The sequence below is a fragment of the Seriola lalandi genome, unplaced genomic scaffold (assembly GCF_002814215.2).
Source record: "Seriola lalandi dorsalis isolate HSWRI2012SDOR001 ecotype SW California unplaced genomic scaffold, Sedor1 jcf7180002054934, whole genome shotgun sequence".
In the NCBI taxonomy this organism is placed as follows: Eukaryota; Metazoa; Chordata; class Actinopteri; order Carangiformes; family Carangidae; genus Seriola; species Seriola lalandi.
The window spans coordinates 632,744-653,255 of record NW_019525486.1 but is presented as its reverse complement, the minus strand read 5'-3'; positions in this window follow the sequence as shown (position 1 = coordinate 653,255).

Sequence of the window (20,512 nt, the reverse complement as noted above, 5' to 3'; positions counted from 1 at the left end):
AGAGGGGTTTCTGAATTGCCCTGGATTGCGATCCTGCGTTTTCGTTCATTCCTATATAGGCCCTCGGAGCGGCAAATGGGCCTTGGGCCAGTGTGAGGCGCTGGAGCTGGAACAAGAATAAGATCACAATTGCATTTAAAGCCCAGAGAGGGAAAGAGGGAAAAAGGAGGAGAGACAGAAAGAGGGAGCCTATGAGCCCTAATTGCCAGATGGTGAATATTTTCGCTCCCTTTCAACGGCGCATTAATTGCAGGGCTGCCCGGGGGTTGAGACGTACTGATCAGTGTGGCAGAGGATCCTGACCCTGATTATCCCCCCTCAGACTCCCCTCACTGGAGAGACAGTGAGCAGTAGGGGTGGGGGTGAAGGGGGTCTGAGAAGGGAGAGGAGGGGAGGGTAAGGGGTTTTGCCACAGTTACTCACCCAATCATTTGCCTATCGAGCCACCTGGGCCTCGACACTTTTGGGTTTCAAGTTGGAAAGGAGGTGCTGGTGATCAGGCAGGGGGGAGGGTCTTGTGGGGACAAGAGAAGGGGAAAGCTTGAGGGGTGTGATGAGGATAGGTGGCATGGTGAAGTGAAGTGAGGTGAGGGGAGGGGAAGACAGACCACCTTCCTGTCCTCATCTCTCCTCCCCCGTCACCCACCTTTCCCTCCTCCTCCTCCTCCTCCTCCTCCTCCTCTCCCACCCCTCCCAGTCCCTCAGCTCCTCGTTTACATATCTCCAAAAGATGTAATTGAATTAAATAAAGCTTTCCTTCGGGGCAGCTGCCACAGCTGCTGTTTGTGGCATGTCAAAAGGCCCGCCACTTTAAGAGCACTTACATATGCTCCAAATTAGCAGGTCAGATAGGCGGACGCACGATGACAGGGCCGAGGCTGCCAGCGCGACAAGGGGCCCACAGCTGTGAGCAATTCACTGGCAGAGTGGAGGCTCTTTTCAGACCCCTGATTATGAAGGGCAGCGGTGCACGTGCTCATACACATTAACAGACGTGTAAATGCATGCATGTAGACACACACACACACACACACACACACACACACACCTATTCACAGATGTAGACACGGGGTCACTGCAGCGTTTAGGAAGCATTACTGTTTTATTAGGAGGGCGATGTGTAGGATGACCCCGAGGACTCCTTTAAAAACACTAATTACTCAAAAAGGAAATGATGACAGACGAATCAAACTGTGAAATCAATCAGTGAAAAACGTCACATATTTGGTGTCAGTCAACACGAACATCTGCTTTTTACATCAGTGTCAAAAACCAAAGGGGAAAGAGGAAACATCCAACAACCTGATGGGTTTAATTCAACTTTACTGCTTATATTATATATGTTTATACAGTATTTTCTGCATATGTTGTTCTTTTACTTCCTACTGTGTTTATATTTTACAGTTCTTTTTCATTGACCTGATTTTTATTGTAATAGTGATTTTTATTTCATTTTATTATAATGTGGACAAACTTAAATAAAATTAAATACATTCTGCCAGTGTCAGCACTTTCAAGCTGATTTTATTGTCTTGTTGCTGCACAGAAACATCAATCACAAATTAACCAGAAATAAATGAACAGTTAAGGTGGAGTTGAGGAAAGGGGATGAATATAAAAACAGAATATTATGAAGCCTAAATATATGAAAAAGAATCAGTGATGTATAAGCGTGTATTTACCTGCAGGTGCATCAGAGTGTGGATCATATAGACAAACATTTACATATGGATTTACCTACATGTGTGCAGATGCATGTTCATGCATTTTTAATGTGTCTGTATATGTGTGAACATACACAACTTACTCTCACTTGTTATCTAAACTGTGAGGTTTGCTCCTAATTTTAATTTAATCTCAATTAATTTTCATCATGTTGATTCATTATTTTGTGGCTTCGTAAACACACGGGTTCATTTCTGTTTTCTCTGTCAATCAATCGATCAGTGTGACCAGGAGTGCGATCATGGATGACACCGTACAGCCACAGTGTCCAGATGGCTGAGTAATGATCGCCGCAGGACCTGCAGATGTTTTACACACAGTCCAAAGAAATTTACTAGAGTTAAATTAAGTCAAGATATTTAATATTTAGTGTCGTATTCTTCACAGTCAATGATAGTTTGAAGTGTCTGACTCGAACACTTACCTTCTCTAGTGACGCTCCAGCTTCACTTCCTGCTTATTTTGAGGACTTTTTTTTTTGTTTCAGTCTCGTCTTCAGAAAGTGAAACACACAACCGGTTGGATTGAGGTCATGTGATTAACATAATTAGGACATTTTCCCCTGACCATAAGAAACTTCTTGTTGTTGTCTTGTTTGTAGGAAAACCGTCCTGCTGCATTGTCCTTAAATTTGAGAGATTATCCTCCATCCAGTACTAATGTGATCGCCCTCAAACAAACCATAGACAGATACATGGCTGTAAATCTGTCACAAGAAGAGGTTGCAAAAATAATACAAAACAACAACAACAACAACAACAACAACAAGAAGCCAATATTTGTGCTGCAGCAACGTATCTGTTCATTCAGGGGTTTGGATGTGATGAGCAGAGGCCTCCTAAAATGATGTCAACACTTTACTTCAGTTATGTATCCAGTGAGACACGCCTGTCATATCGTAATCAACCGTTGTGAACAATCATCTAATGACTTGTCACTCAAGGTCTGCTGGGCAATTATGATGCATTTGCATGGCAGCGAATGGTGTTTATGACAAATAATCCATGTCCTAATTGCTTGTCTGTTTTCCTTAAGACGTGTACTGCTGATAGGATGTGATTAGCTGGAGGGAGTAAAGAGTAAAGCAAAGTTGACACGAATCACACAGGTTATGTTTATGTGTCTGACGTTTAACGTGTTGCATTATTAGTTTCTTAACTAGTGATCGAAGTGATCTCAGAAATCAAAAATAACTTTATCGTGATGATCATGGGAATAAGAAATGATCTCAACCCAAGCATCTGTAGTGAAACCACTGCGGTGAGAGGAAACTGTTCAAAAGTGTCGAAAGAGAAATGTAATTTATGAGGAAACAAATTCTGGATCGCTTTAAATTCAGTCAATTTCAGCTACGTTACTTTTGTCTACGAAAAGGAAAGTGCATTATCAGTACAGTCGTACGTGGGAGTGACGTGATGGGAGACTTAGGGCAGCGATTATTAACAAATATGGAACTTATTATGTGTGTAAGTAAGAAAACTAGATAAGAACGAATCGATGTGTGAACAGAACCAGCTTCCATTGTATTCGTATTTGTTTTATGACAAACTTGTTCTTACACACTTTTCTACAAATCAGGTTGAGGATTGATGCTTTCTGCCCTTTTAACGATCTCCAGCCGCCTTGTTGCCGTGGTGATGGACATGCGGCTCGATTCCTTCACTGAAAAACCAAAATTATGAAATCAAATACCATTAAAAACCTTGCTCAGAGTTTTGGTGGCATGAAACCACGATGGTCTCGTCTGCACATTCAGATTCCCTCCTCTCCAAAGAGGTCGGCAGCTCACGGATAGATATCTGAATGACAGCCATCAATCCACAGCACACTCTGCCCTCAATTCATTTTGTCATGTCATCGCAGACTTGTCAATACGAGGAAGTGCCACCTATCAGACGTCAGCATCATTCTTCTCATAGCCACAGCTTTGTTTGTTTGTGGGTTGTTTCCTGTTGCGGACTGATGGAAGAGGACAGAGACCCAGATTTCTTTTAGGGAATTGGTGTGAAAGGCTTTGTTGTTACCTGGGAAATGTACCCAGTTTCAAAAACTTTTATTATGTTATAAATAAGTGAACCACAGAAGAGCACAAACTGAACAGGATCGCAACTAATCCGGGGTCCCTCATCTGCGTCCTGTTCAATTATAGCAAAGTATTTGACTTCATCTGCAGACTCCTGCAGGAACAAAGGTTGTCAAACACGTTTTAGAATAAATAAATCCCTTTTGACTCTATGTCTGTGGACACCTTAATGCCGGGCACTCTAATTTTGAATTTGAGGGTGTTATTGTTTCATGTTGTCCTGTGGCGGACAGAAAGGCTGTGACTCAGCTGTTTGCATGCAACACTGGAGAATAATGGATGTGAAGGCACACCAAACACGCCCTTTAAAAATGCATGAGCGCCCCCCAAAAACCTCTCTCTCCCTTTGCAGAATAGAGCTATCACTGGTGCCTGTTATCTCCCTGAACCCCCAGGTAGAAAATGGTAATGATACCACTTAACATCGCTGCACATATGGAGGGAAAATGGAAATGCCAACAGCACCTCAACTATAAAGCAAATCAAATTGAAATATTAATCCGCTGATTAATATAACATTATGAGAGCCCATTCTCTTTGTTGTTAAACAACAAAGGGTTGCAAAATAAGCAACTGCCTAAGAGGTAAGGGGTTTAAAAGAGTCCCACAGAGGTGCTAAAGCCCCTTTCAAACATCATTACTCTGCATAATGTATTCCCTTCCACAGTGCTGAGATTTGATATTGATGTTTACTCATTTATTTTTTAATTAACGTTCGTTGTTAATGAATTCTTTGATGAGAGGCATTTTGTAAATCATTATCCTTGGAAGAGGAAAAAAGGGATGCATCGCTGTTGCCCCTTATACTCGTGACAGAAGAAAAAATGCTAGGTGTAAGGGGAAAAAAGTTGCCGGTGAGAAGTAGGGTCATTGTTTAAAGTTTGTTTTTTGATGCGTTGATTTTTTTTCCCCCCACCTCGCCTCCCGTGTTGCTGTTTTTCTGATTGCATCTTCCATCTACGGGGATGAGCGCGCAGAGCCGACAGGGACTCTTGCAGGAGCTCTGTGTGCGAGAAGAGTCGGTGTGGATACTTAGCTAATTACAGGAATATAACTCAAGGCTTTCAGAGAGTCGCTCCAGTGGGGGAGGAGGGGTGCAGCTTTATCCACGGAGCCCTTGGTGGAACTCTGTCCTTCCCCTCTTTAATATTGATCACTGGGGATCTCTTGGAGGACACAAAGTAGGCCTCGGAGGCTGGGAAAGTTTGTTGGATCAACAGTTTACTCTTTCTCACAAATGTCAGAAAACACCAAACACTTTTCAGTCACACGGTTCAGTTTGAGTGATCTGCTGCTCTGCGTCTATCTTACAGTGTTTATCACACCCGGTTTGTCTGGTAAACATGTCAGTGATTGTCTTTTCCTTTTTTTAACCCCGTGCGATTAAAAAGTTTGAGTGAGTTAAAATCTTTTTCTTATTGTCAACAAATCCCAGGAAAAGAAAAACCAACAATCAACTGATGCAACTAACAGCTAATGTCTGTGTAGCTAAGTCCTCTGTACTATAGACCTCCATTGTTGTCTGGAAACAATTACATTTATTTTGACTCAGTCCCATATACACAAAAACATTGAATGTGTATTAATCCGCTGCTGAAAATAGTCCAGTATAAATACACTGTGCCCAGTTTTTTTATTAGGAAATTACTGGGCCTTTCTTAGAATTAAAACTATATATTTGTGACCTGTTTGTAAAGATTTATGTCTTCCAGAACGAGGCTGAAGAGAGGTTGGTTGTACTGAGGGAGTTTTTCATGGGAGTTGTGGACAAAAATAAATAAAATCTAGAACAGGAATCAACCTGTGAAACCGATGCTAGATTGTAAGATGCTTTTTGAAAGGGAGTCCGTGGAGTCTCTGACCACTGGCGGCGCTGGGAAGCAACCTTTGGATGAGCGGATCCACGTATTTGTATTTTGTGCTCTTACAGCACATGTGCATACAGCGGATGTTGTACAGATTCACATCCATGCATCGACACTTGGAGGTAATGTGTCATGAAGCTAACAAAAATCAGTGAAGAAGAAAACTGTTTGCTGATGTATGTGTGAACAAAGTGGGTTTTAAACTGAGAACTTGTCTTTGCAAATGTATAAACCTGCAAAGCTGATTTTTTTTTTTTGTTCATCAACTTTAAAGTTCATGAGGCGAATGTTTTAACAAACAGTTCTTCATTTACACATCCAGCAGTTACAGTGAAACACTATAATTCATTTGGACCCTGATGAACCTGATGAATGTAAGTCCAATATTCACTCTGTTTTAGCTCTGTTTTGGTCTCCACCAGCTCCTGAAGAGAATATCTGGCTCTTTAGCTGCTAAATGCTCCACTATGTTCACTAGCTTTGCAATGCTAATTCCAGTAGATGCTAGTTCCTAACTCTAGAAACACTAATTATAGCTTCTATAATGGGGTTGCACATTCAACATGTTTGCTAGACCTCCAGGATACAGTCAGTGCGTTTCAGTGAGAAGCGGTGAATGTAAACATGACTGTTTGTTTACAAGGGAACTCCACAGGGCTCCTTTCAAGCGCAGAGAGGATAGGTGTCAGCGGGGAGATGCATCTTTTAATAATGATTTTCCAATATTGACAAGAAGATGCAGGAATAATTTGCAGGGTACTGTTTGGGGACTGTGGGTCTGTGATACTGTAGGCGAGTCTCAGTGTGAGGTTTGGACCAGTTGGCCACAGATGAGTCTCAAGCCCCCAACCCATCTGGAGCCATCTTGGAGATGAAGGAAAAACCTGGAGCTTGTCCATCTCTTGGCAGGGCCGGTTTCGTCTCTAACACGTACAAGGCTGATCGTCTCTAATCCTACCAAAGAATTAATTGCTTAATTGGATCAATTAGATGTCCCAATAGGTCCCGAAGACGTGCGGTAGGCGCATCAACATTTGAAAGAACTGTGCGGTTTGTTGTATCCAGGTTGTCGAGTGCTGAGAGTTATTTGGATCTTGATCTCATGATATTGCGACAATTCAAGACAAGTTTCGAATCTTACTTAATATCTATTTGCTCATGTCACAATCTCATTTCAATCATGCGAGCACTTCTCCAAGTTCGCGTCACTCCACGACATTATGCAGTGCTTGTTTTTGAGACAGAAGAACTATTTTCATGACTTATGGCATTTGCAGTATCTCAAAGATCACACTGCTGTTTTTCTTCCTTCAAGCCAGTTTTAAATGGAGCCAAACTGCACAGCTTTAAAGGCACATTTATCAAAAAGCGAGTGCGAGCGCGCTGCAGATGCTGCCACTTTTTCTTAAAAAAAAAAAAAAGAGAAAAAAAAAAAGGAAAAAAAAAAAAGATTGCAAGTAGAATTATGGCTTTTCATCAGCCGATAAATTTCACTTGTGATTAATTGCAACACTCACTTTTGGGATCACTTCTACACAAAAGAGCATTTCTGCTTTGTAAAATTCATATAAAAGAAATGCAAATCAATGGTGTTCTTGGCACCAAACATATGCTGCCACAATGCCAACAAGCCTGCCCCTGACAACCCCAGCTGGGGGCTTGTAAGACTTGCTCTTGGCAAAAGACGTTTTTTTCCACCCGCTTTGCAAATGATCACCAATTAATACGAACAGCATCCAATTCTAATTTTGCACCTGGTAAGATTGTGAGTATCTTGTAAAGCTCTTCTAAGCTATGGATCCAAATTACTGGATGTCCCCCCCCCCCCCTTTTGGGATCACGGCAGAAATAAAAAAAACAAAACATGATGGCAAAAGTCCATAAACCCATCGAGACCCACATCAGGGAAAACCACGAAAATGACCGTTTAGCTAGAAAGGTGTCGTGCTTCAGATGATGAAAAGGGAATTTAGCTGAGGGGGTTTCAGGGGCAACAAAGTGTGGTATCTGTTATCCTCATGCAACAACAGAAGTATGCTGCAAAAAAAGGGGGGGGGGCAGCGACGGTGGCTTTCTTTCATTTTAATTCTCATGAAAATATGAAGATTTATTTTGTTTTCTTGGATCCACACAACTTTTTTACCCATTATTGTCTAAAAACAAGACTCACTTCCCCGAGTCTTTTCACTCTCAAACTTTCAGAGGTGAAGGAGAGAGAAATTAGGGTTGTGTTTATCACTTGGTAACACAGCAGCATCCATCCATGTGATGAATTCCACATATTTCCCAAAGAAATGAAACTATAACAATTCAAAAGGCGTTTCACGTCACTAATTGCTCATCAGAGTTCTTAGCATCTCTCTCCCTCTTTCTCTCTCCATCTCTCACTCTGAAATTGATACTCGCCATACGACTTATGATGGATAGGAAGCTTTAATGAGCTCTTACAAGCAATTAAGTAATCAGGGAACCCTGCTGCTCAGTGCTGGAGCTAGCAAGAGCAGTGACAAACGGAGGCCCATCAGTACTGTAATCAGCACAGGACACAGTCACCGCTGCTCACCACTCCCTAACCAAGGGCAGCGATGGGCCGAGCAGCAGGCTTCCATCTCATGATATTGTTTTGTCTGCAAATATCTCTGAACTTTGTGACTTGGAGACGTGCTTTTGTTGGAGTCTGCGCATCTTCTACTTTTCTTTCTTGTTGGTATGAAACTTTTCACAACAACTACGACATAAAAAAAAAAAAGGAAACAAAAACAAAGAAAGTCAGAATAAAAGTTCTTCTGGATCACGTTCACCTCTCAGGTGTTACTGCCAAACAGAGCCAGAGAAGGTCCACACTGCTTTATACTGGAGGAGCAGTGATGGGCAACAAGTCACAGGTGTGGCCCCAGGTAATCCTCATCAGGCTCATTAAGACACATGCCAGCGTTTGTGGGAATGAAAAGGAAACAAGAGACAAAAAGGAAAAATGAACAGCTTTAAATACTATCACACATGAATATCAATAAAAGTTTTTAAAGTGAAATTCGTCTGCAGTATTTTGATGAGCCTGAGTCTCCTGATTATTCTCTTTCTTTTGTGTGCTGTAGTGTCAGTTGTAATTTGTTTGCAGGTTCCTTGAATATAGATTTCTCTCCAGCTGTAAAAACATCAAACCAGTAGCAGTAAAATCTATAAAGGAAGTGTCTGAATAGAAAACACCACCTTCCACTGTTATGGAGCATCACAAACGGATGTGTTTCTAAAAATGGGACGCCTGCATAATCATTGTTTTCTTATGGTGCAGTATTCTGATGTTATCTCTCTTGCAACATGCTTTCTATTTTTCAGCAATAAAAGATTAACTTGCATTCAGCAATAATTTGATATTAACATTCACTTAAACAACATACTGTAGATTACCACCCTGCTCAACTATAAGCTGCTCTTAGCCTGTTTTAGCTACTTGTTTTGGTTCCCTGTTGTAGCTTAAATTCCCATTAATTATTCGTAAGTTTTCTATTGCTACATAGCTAACGTTAACAGCTGTTTACTTACCGGTCTAGAAGAAACATTTGAAGTTCAGCATCACACTTGAACTCAACCATCTTGTTTTGCTTCTATTTCTATCACTGCTTTTCTTCTAGCCCTGCCCCGGTTGGACGGTCTCATCACTTTCCGATACCGAGTCACTGTAGCGTCCAGTCTACCCTGAAGAAGCAGCGCTGCTCAAAGGATTTATTACAACCTCTTGTTTTGTAAACGCCACAAAAGACTGGTAAATAAACAGCTGTTAATGCTAATGTTGGCCATGTAGCAAAACTTACAAAATGCTAAATCCTTGTCACTGCCAATGCTAACGCTGTATGCTAGCTAACTATCAGCTAAATGGTAGCTAAGAACTGCATGCATGTGTTTCATTGTCACTTCAACGTTTCCAAACAATAAGCATTAATCCAGTGAGTCGTAACAGCAGTGACAGGTAATTTAGTTAACTAGCAGAACTGTTAGCAAACATTGGCATTTTTTCTTGTTTAGCGCTACACAAGCTTACGCTGATTTTTTTAATCTAATTTTCATCACTTTTTGATCTTTGTGTGTATCTATTGATCTGGGTGGCGAGTTGCTGCATGCAGTGGCGCTCACTGAGATAATTAAAGTTGAATTGAATTGAAAATCTCTTGATCAAATAGTTTGAGCTTCCGTGTGTTTCATGTGGTAAACAATTCATGTTGTGACAAGGAAAATGAAATCTAATTGCAAGGTTTTGGCGTTCTCAGCTCCCTGCTCACCTGGGGCGTCTGAGCTGGTGATCTCCACATTCTCGGTTCCACGTTCTCACCCACCCAAAGCATGTTGGGCGCCCCAGGGTGGCGTGACACCTCTCCCACACTCTCAGACTCCTCTGAATAATTCTGCCCCGACCATACGTTTCACATCTCATGCCGTTTTGGGGGCCTGAGACAACGTGTTTCACATTGAAAATCAAATATGTTGCTTATTAATAGGGCGACTTTGGCGAACGCTACCTGGAGAAATGCCGGAGGGGGGAGCTAGGAGAGAGGGATGCCTACAGTAGTGAGGCGCGCTTTCTCTCTCTTCTGTGCAAAGGGGAAAACCGCTGAGGGTGCAGATTTTTCATTGCTAAACTGGCACAGTTGATGAAGTTGCACACACACACACACACACACACACACACACACACACACACACACACACACTATATGGAAATCAGAGAGCCAGGGTGTGTTAGCCAGTCATACATGAAAAGCACAGAGCCTCATGTGTTCACTGTATGTTTGGGGAGATAGAGGAAGAGAGAAAATTAAAGACGGATGAAGGGAAAGAGGACAAAAAAAAAAAGGTGACTAATAATATTGTTCTTTTCTTGGTTTCAAAGCAGAGTACAAAACACCAACACACACGCAATGTCAGTCAAAACAGCGCCTGATGTTTGGGCGGGAGTGCTGTCATTAAAACAGTGGCAGTTATTTTCATTAGCTCCCATCTGGTTCATTATATTCCTCCTTGTTCAAACATGGACTCCTGCACTCTGATCGTTTCATGAAACTGACAGAAAACGGCTGTTTTAAAAACACAACGCCGCCGCCGACGTCTGCATGCCTCTCGCAGGCTAAACGGAGAGCGAGTTTCACCGCGCAGTGCCGCTAACTTGGCGTCATTTCCTCATATTCCGTACAGATTGCACCAGCTAATTATGATCTAATAACTGGCAGACTGTCTGTTTCAATATTATTACAGGAAGAGTAGGTTAAATGAATAGCTCATCATCTGCCCCCTGTATCAGTCATGTTGTTTTAATGATCATAATTCCACCATTAAATCTTAATAATATGTCAAGATCATAAGGGAGACATGTCAATTTGGGTCTTCAATGAGAATTAAGCCAAGGATTGCTGAAGTTAAGCCTGTTTTTTTTGTTTTTTTTTCCTGGGAAGGCTTGATTTCGTTAGCTGTGTCCTCACACACACACACACACACACACACACACAGCAGCAGCACCAGAACAGACACAGAGCTGTTTCTGAGTCAATCTGATATTCTAGAAATTAATTTCTAATCCCTGATTAATGTATTGATACTGAACAGGAAAGAATCTGAGGTAAAAGTTTTCTAGCTTTGCCGTTTCTGAGAAGCAAATATGTGCATTTGCGTTTAGTTATGAGGTTGTGTTTATTTTATTTCCTTTAAGTTAATTAAAAAAAAACATTTGCTTCATTCTCATCATTGGAAACAGCATTTGACAAAACAGCCTCACCTCAAGATCCATTTAGTAGCTGTTTTGGAGCTTTTGATCAAATTAAAACGTGGTTGTCTGAAGTCAATTTAAGGTACTTTAAGGACATACAAGTTGGGAACAGACGAATTCTTACCTCATGTTCATTTAGTAGCTTTTGTGATGGAGAGCTGCAGGAATTAGTCCCAAAACCCCAAAAATAAATGAGCAGTTTTGCACTTTTGGTTCCTTCATCCTGAATTTGATGGGTTTTTTGAATATGTTATCGTTATCGTTGTAGTTTGTTTACAGCCTAACATTAGCTTTTTTTACGTCTTGGGATTAAGGCTTCAAAAATCATAAAGGAGGTGTTCATTTGTGAAGATTATCATGCTGAAAGTGATACCCCAGATCTTACTTTCTTCAATAATCCAAAAGCCAATGGAAAAATCTCATTGGCTTTTTGTCCAGGGAACCAGGGTGATGCTAACTTCCGAGTTAGCCTATAAAAACACATCATCAGAACTCTATTTAAACACCCATATCTGCGCATACTGTTGTCTTTTAGCCAAAAATAAATAAGAATAAACAATCCTTGTTTTGTACAAGTTGGAATAGGAAATCTTAAAAGTTAGATTTTTTTAAATAATAAAAGTCAAGACTAAAATGGCCGTGAGTTTGAGTTTGAAATGAGGATCATTTCTTGGAAGACTCTTTGGATGCTCTGTTGGAGTCTCAATTACAGCACATTAAACTTTGAAAGGCCTCCAAGGACCCAGAGTACAGGCACTTTTTGGATGGACTTCTATAGTCTCTAAAAAAGAGAGAAAAAAATCATGGCTTTGAGGTACAAACCTGTATTCTAATCACTCTTCCCTCAAGGTTTTTTATTTGTGAGCTAGAGACAGTCACTGCACACAGCTCCCAGCTAAGAATAGCTGCAGGAGAAGGGGAGAAAGCAGCAAAGTGAGGAAAGTGAGGCAACACGAAAGGCAGAGAGAGAGAGAGAGAGAGAGAGAGAGAGAGAGAGAGAGGGGAGGGGAGAAAAAAAAAAGAGGAAGTGCGCGACGGAGAAAAAATAACTCAGGAGGGAGTGTGAATGAGACAATGGTTCTGTCAAGGAGTCAAACGAAGTAAACATCATCAGTGTGATCCGGCGGTGACTCGGTCTGGCTCGGGACTAAACACGACACTGGACCGATCCATCTAAATCAATCAAGTGTCTGAGAGGGTGTGTGTGTGTGTGTGTGTGTGTGTGTGTGTGTGTGTGTGTGTGTGTGTGTGTGTGTGTGTGTGTGAATGGGTCTATTGAAGGACAGCATGCAGAGTTAATAAGAGAGCATTGTGTGCGTCAGGAAGGAGCAGACACAGTCAACAAATCTATTGTAGAGCAGCAGTCTGTATACAGTTAATAGGAGCGCGCTGTAGTCGTAGTAACATTATCTGAAGAGGGGGAGGAAGCTCAAACAGGAAGTTCACTCATTGTCAGAAATGTATGTCCATTCTGTCATTGTGACATGTATCTGCATCCAGCTCAGTATCCCTAAGAATTCTGTCCATATTGGATGATCGAGCACGTCACAGTTAATGTCTATTGTCAACGTTCAGGACAGAGTGTGTTCTTCATGTATCGAGGCAAAAAGTAAGAGTGTGGAGGATGGTGTGGTGGCATGTGCAGTTCCACTTCCTACATCCATGCAGGAGTTTCCCTAACTTTAATAAAGTAGTGAGTCCAACTCAAGCCATGATCTTAACCTAGGCGTTTTTTTCCCCCTAAACAAAATCAAACAAAAAATCATGCCAGATAATAAATCTTGTATTTAGATCATCACAGGATAAAACTCAGGAGAAAATAACACTTTAACACGTGATTCACAAAATTCAGACACTCCACTTAAAGGAGCTACTTGTAAGTTTTGCAACTGCTACATCGCCAATGTTAGCATTAACACCTGTTAGCTTCTGTAGGCTACCAGTCAGGTTGCTAGCAGGAGTAAACTTAAAATTAAAGATATATGAAATTATTAGTGGTCAAAAAATCCCATGAATACTATGACTTTTTTATGCCTTATTATAATATGACATTTTTTGATGTTTTTATCACATTTTATGCATTAGTATAGTAAGGCATAACAACGTCTTAGTATAATGAGGCATAAATTGTCATAAAAACGTCATAGTAAAGTGTAGCATCCAGTCGAAAGACGTCAGCCAGGACTGATGGTTTAGTGACTTTTCAGACCATAAACCAACGTAAGAGCTGAGCAGAAAGTAAACAACAAGAAACAAAATAATATATTAGCTTAAACTCATATATATTACCTTAAATCAATCACCTGATTCACCCCAGTATGCACCAAAAGTTACCAGAATACATTTTCAAAACTGTTAGACACATGCAAGTACATTTAATTTACCGTGTAGCTCCTCTCGACTGAAGCTAAACTCCTTATCTTGCTCGCCCCGTTTATCTTTTATCACCGTTTCCCTCCTTATCCTTGCTGTTACCTTACTACACTGTGTACACCGCATTGTTTAACAGGACATATCAAAATAAAAGCATACAAAAGTGCATTATAAACGTAAACTCTATTTTGGTCATTTACATAAAGTAAGGCATAAATTGTCATAAAATGGTCATAGTATATTAAGGTTAAACCCCTTATGCTGTGAATTGCTATAAATAATGATGCAAAATAATGTTCGGTGTCAGACATCTTGATCACATCTCTGGTGCGAGAGCTCTGTCCTCTCAGATTATCGCTGCAAATTCTATTTGTTACTTCTGAATAAAAGACCAAGTTTGTTCAAACAGTTCATTTATTCACTTCAAAACATCATAATTTAGTAAAGCATAAAAACATCATAGAATAGTAAGGCATAAAAATGTCATATTATAACGAGGCATAAAAAAGTCGCAGTACAGTAAGGCATTAAATGTCATTAATACATCATAGTATTGTACTGCATAAAAACATCATATATTTTGGCATGAAATGTCATAAAGACATCGTAGTGTAGTAAGGAAAACCCTGTCATGCTGTGAATTGCTATAAATGATCGAACATTTAGTTCGGGGTCAGACCTCTTGATCACAGCTGTGGTGCAACAGCGCTGTCCTTTCTCTCTTCAAATTCTGTTTGTTACTTCTGAATAAAAGACAAAGACTCCGTATCGGAAAAGGAACGAGACGATCCGACCTGCAACATCAGCACAGAACAGAAGTGATAGAAACAGAAGCAAAACAAGAGGGTCGAATTCAGCCGGCTCTTGGTGAGTAAAACAATGAAGTTTAATGGACTCGTAACGTTTCTTATAGACTGGTTAGTAATCAGCTGTTATCACTAACACTGACTATGTAGCGATGGCAAAACTTACAAATAGCTCCTTTAAATCTAACGCCTCCTTCTTCATCATCTATCTATCTATCTATCTATCTATCTATCTATCTATCTCCCTTTGTTTCTGTCAGACCATCAGCTACCAAACAATCCCACTGTTGAAGTGGACGCCTAAAACAGAGGAGCACTGGCAAAGATAACAATATCGTTTCACATGCTCTAATGCCAGTTGATCAATAGTAATTACCTACCTGTGGACCCGACTAGTGGAGCTCCCTAGGCCCCTGGGGGTTTCACTATAGACAGCTCACAATCTAGTCCCAGGTAACTCCATAGGACAGACCTTTTAATTGCTTTGTTCACTGTGAGTAATTGAGGATTGGAGCATGTTTGCCACGAGGAGTGTGACTTCACTTGGCCTCCGTCTAATTAATCCCGTCACACAAGCCTTCTGCCTTTAATTTTCACTTTGCGCGCAGCATCGTGAGGTGTGAATACAACTGGAAATATAGGTTGGTAACTGTATACGGCATGCTGAGCCAGATGCACTACAAACGCAACCATATGGATAGACAGAGAAGTGTTTCTGTGTGATTTTTCCTCAGTGTGGAGGAACATATTGCCAGACATTCGTTGTATCTTTTTAGCACAGCAACTGTCCCGCTGCTGTGATTTGATCTCATTGCTCGCTAGACCCCAAACCAGATACATGGAACTGTATCAATATGGTTTCATTAGCATACTGATTAATCAGCTGGTTAATTAGACAAATTTCCTATAGGCTGATTATGCTTCCCCGGGCCTCGTGGTGTGAAGACATATAGAGTTCATCAGTAATTTAATTATTCTGACTGTTAGACGAGGCGAGGTAAGACTTTTCTTTTTGTATAGCACTGTTCAAACACAAAGGCAGTTCTGGTGCTTGACATCAAAAATAAAAAATACATCACAACAATATTTAAAGAGAAAGAAAAGGACATTTTAAACTCTGTTAAACCCCAAACTGCCCTACAGCAGAAATCCTGTGGTCCTGTTTTCTCCAGTGTGTACATAAAGAAAGACAGATAAACTCATCATGCTGTATAAGCCTGCTGGATGTTTGTATGTTAAACATCAGTGTTTGTGACTGTCCTCATCACAATTTATTTATTTTTCCTTCAAAAAAGCACTTAGAGAGAAACCTCGTCTGCTTTACGTAGAAGAGAGTCTGTCTTTCCCTCCACACACACTTTTGTGTCTGCTGTATTAAAATACTCGAGTAGAAGGATGATGAAAGAATGAGTTTTACATTTTTACTAAAAATGCATGTTATTGTGTTTTTTTATTCCTCCCAAACTTTTAGCTATCAGCCTTAGAAAACCAACATCGAACCTTCCACTTTCCCTCCACATGACCAAACGTTAGATTGAAATACAGGGATTGTCAGTTTGAACCTGTGCTGGTTGAGCAGTGATATAACATCACCCTGCAGTTTGGTTGGAAGTCTTACTTTGTTGTTGAAAGCAAAACAATCCAGAAAGATGCTCTTTCCTTTTACCACTAGAGCTTTCAAGACGGGAATTTCTGCAGCACTAAGGATGCAGGCGACGAGGGAAATACTTTTTCCCCTGTGGGTCATGGGATGAAAATATTTTGGGCCATGTTATGTGACACAAGTGGAGAAACAAAAGTTCAAAATAAATATTATTTTTTTATTATAATTTTGGCTAAATACCAAACTGATATCATATAAACAAGTTTCCATCCAGGAATCATCCCAGTCCATAGGCTGTGAAATAACCTGTATATTCAGCATTACAACTCCTCCCTGTGCTCTTGGCCTCTGTTTGTCCTGTAACCCACCCTTGCAGCAGAGAGGTGGAGCGGGTGCCGCCGCGAGGGAGCGATGGGTGCCGGCTCTGGCACCGCCAGGCTTGGGTGGCCGTGCAACAGTATCTGCAGGCTGCCATCCTTCTGTTCGCAGAGCATCTGAAGAAACCAAACTGCACTGTTGCTCACACTCCCCGATCCCGTTGTTGTCATTGGCCGGCAGCCACCAATAGTGAGCCAACTGAGTTAACAGACACTTCCGCTCAGCACATAAGGAACCATCTGTTTTAAAAGCTAGAAAGAAATAAATAAAGAGCCCTCTCTCCCTCTCTCCTGCTTCCTCTCTCCCCACTTTCTCCTTCCACCGTGGTTCTACTGTATGCACAGCTTTGCTTCTCTCATGCACTTCAGTCTTCACCATTTCCAAACTACTGCTAGCTTCAAGAATTACTGCTGTGACTATATTGAATCTTTACTGCCTTTTTCAAATTGGGCCAGAATGAGACACTAACCAGTTTCTTATTTGAGAAAATTTTTTTATTCCATCTGTTTCCTGGTAAATAACTAAATTGTGGACTTGTATTTTTTTTTTTTTTTTTTTTTTTGCCATGGCTGCCAGCTCACGATGCTTCATCACATGTTGCATCGCAGCAGTTATCACACAGCAAAAATACATTTGTAATTCATTGGACATTAGCAAGGTCAGAATCATATTGAAGCCTGATGTTTGTAACATCTTGAAAATCACGGTTGTGCGCCCGTCTTGGCTGCTCCGGGCTCCTCAGACGTGCCAGCTTGTAGCTAAATAAATATTGGCTGAGGGGCATTTGAAAAAACATATTGTCCTGGCTCAGCACTCGGTCCCCCTGCCCTCTGTTGCCAAAACAAGGCGACGGGGGTCCAGAGCAGAATCTCTTCTCACATGAGCGGTTTTGGTAATGGTCAGCTCTGCTGCCGCGGGGCCCTGCTCCTGCAGCCTTTGTGTCTGTGCTTACAGGTCCTCGAGTCGACATACTGTATATTTACTTGGCTCTTGGCGGCGTGGCTCTGCGGAGGGGATCCTGGAACCGTGCCACTTGCGCTATCACACTACGCCTTTGTTTCTCATGCGGCTTACGAGAAGAAGGGTGTGCTTGTCCCGTGTGTTTTGCAGGTTTTGTGATAGCCAGAGATATCTTTGTCACTCCTATTTATGACATGTGTTTTTGAGATAGAGCCTTAAATATGACTGTGTACCACAGCAGGGTTTGTTTTTCTGGCGTTTTAGCGTCTGCGAACTGCCTCAGTATGTTGACAATTGTTCGCTTCTTTTAGCTTGTATGTATTTTCTGCACAAATTACGGCCAAGACATGACGCTTCCAGGGTTAAGGTTTTCAGAATTACCCTGACGGAGGGGAAACAGTCGCTAAACTGTATTTATATTTATGTTTACCATCTTCGACTGACCCCTGAAATCCGCTCCAATCTCTACTGCAAACTTAAACAAAAAGAGTCCCGTTTACTGACGGACTACTTGTGCGCACACGTTTCATTTTCACTCCTCTCCTCCAGCTCCCCCTCACATTACTCATCACAGCTCAACTTGTGCGGGGAAACAGAATAACTTTAAGAAAAATATTACTAAAACATAACCGCCCGCATTCACTTTAATTGGCGAATACCCCATGAATTCCTCTCTCCAAGAAATTAAGGTGTATCGTAACAAGTGCATTATTTAGTAGATTTGACATGGCTGCCACATATTCGCAGAGAAAGAATTAATACGCCCGTGGAAACGAAAGCAAGGAGAAGAAATCTACTGAAAATAATTAATCAGAGCCTATTTCTAGTCCTCCTCTTAAGCCTATTTAAAGGGCATTAGGTATTATGAATGTGAGGTGGTCTAAATTTACCCCTGTAATATCTATCTTCATCTGACTACATTAGTATACTTTTCCAGGCTCTGCAGGCTCCTCACTTCTCTATTTAAGTCACATTGCATGACTCTGAAATCCAAACCTGTCTCCTTTTCTTTCTTTTTCTTTTTTTTTGCGTCTGTATTTCACTCACACATATTTTTCTTCCCACCAAGATTAATCTCTCCAGAAGGTTTACCAGCAGCTGCCATCAGATTTACACACCTGAAAGATAAACCTGACACGAGTATTTGCTAAACGGGTGAAAGGCGCGCCCGCGAGTGACTTCAGGAAATGAATTATGTATATGCTAAAGAGAACTCATTTGGGAATTAAGGAGGATAAGTAGCAGTCCATTTTGTGCCTGTTAGGGGCCCTCTCGGAGCTACGGTGGCTACATTAGGGAGAGCTAATGGGCCCTGGGAGGGGGGTGAGGGTGGAGAGGTGGAGGCGAGGGAGGGAGAGGGAGGTTGGGCCCTTTGCCGCCCAAGGTCTCCGGGCCCCAGTGACAGATGGTTAGCCACCTCGCTGGGTGGCTGTGGCTACAAGGTCTGTCGTGAGGCTGATCCGCGGCGTTGACAGCGCTGCGGAGATCAAACGACATTGTGGAAGGTGAAGAGACGGGTGGCGTGCCAGGGCCAGAGCCGGAGAGACGGGGTTAAGGCGCCACCGATTTGGGAGTTTGGGAGGAAGTTGCCAATACTGATATTTTTAGACCGAACTCACTCACAGCTATTTTGTGCCTTTGTTCGGTGCCTGGAAAAAAATAAATAAATAAAAAAAAGTCATAACCAAACCAAATGTTCTCCAACACGCTTCTAAAAGCAGAACACAGAGCATCATGGGAAACTACAACCCTCCACTGTCGAGTGAATATATTCTGAGGCTTTTATACATTAAAAACCTGAAACTGGATTCTGATAGAGTTTGATGCTTCTCTCCTACAACTGAGTTTCCTTTATACATTTTATTGATTTATCAATAATGTTTAATGTTTATTAATTAGCGATTAACATGGAAAGAGTTAATTAATCTGGTTGCAATAAAGCATTTTACTGTCCAGTGACCAGAAGATTTTTCTTTTACACCTAGAGAATAAATCTGGAAGGAAATAATCTTTTAGTCTTTTGTATTTTTGCGAAGAAAATCTTGTTTTTTATTTTCTATAATTTTGGCTAAAAGCAGCTTTTTGATAGAAGCTAACGACACTTTCCAACTCCAGCAGAATGATGTCACACCACATAATAAAAACTATAGATACTGAGAAAGGTATTTCTATATGTAAAAGATTGGTATTGCTTGAACGCTAATTCAGTTTTATCAGCAAACACAGGACCGTTTGCTTTAGCCTTAGCTTCAGCTAGCACCTACATGCATGCACGGTATATGAAACCAAGCTCAGTTGCCTGACTGCGGAGCGTAGCGTTAGCAGGTAGTTTGCACCATGTTTTGGGTGTGAGAGTCAGTCTGTCACGAGCGTTTGTTAAATCTCTTCTCACTAATGAAGGGAGCTGAAAACAGCTTCCCATTAAGAGTTCATGTTCTTTTACCGATGTGGTTTTATTCATTTTGGTCTGTGATGTTTGGTTTTTATGAGGAGTTGTGTAAATGTGTTTAAGAGTCCGAAACCAGCACGATTTGATCCAGAAAAATTATGTGAAGAATAAAAAAAAAACCATCATCTTTGAGTGAGTTCTCCGTCACAGTGCAGGTCACACACTTGGACTCACTGTAACATTTCATCGCTCGACGGATGAACCAACATTTTGACAAGCCAGAGACATAAAAGTGTTTTTTACGAGTGTCTGTGAAACTAAACACTTGATAACTCCCCATTCAAAAGGCATCAATTCCCCACCACCGCTGCCCCGTGGGTACAAGAGACCGGGCCTGTTGGGCGATTAGCCCCGTCTTACATTCCCGGTGATCGGATTAGACGATTCCCACAGTCTAGTCTGAAGCTACTCCCGACCCGCAGCTCCGGAGAGCATCTCAATATCCAATTTCACAGCTTTCTAAACCTGGATCACAGAGGCTATTTATTACTGTCACAGGCTTTTGTGTTGAATGG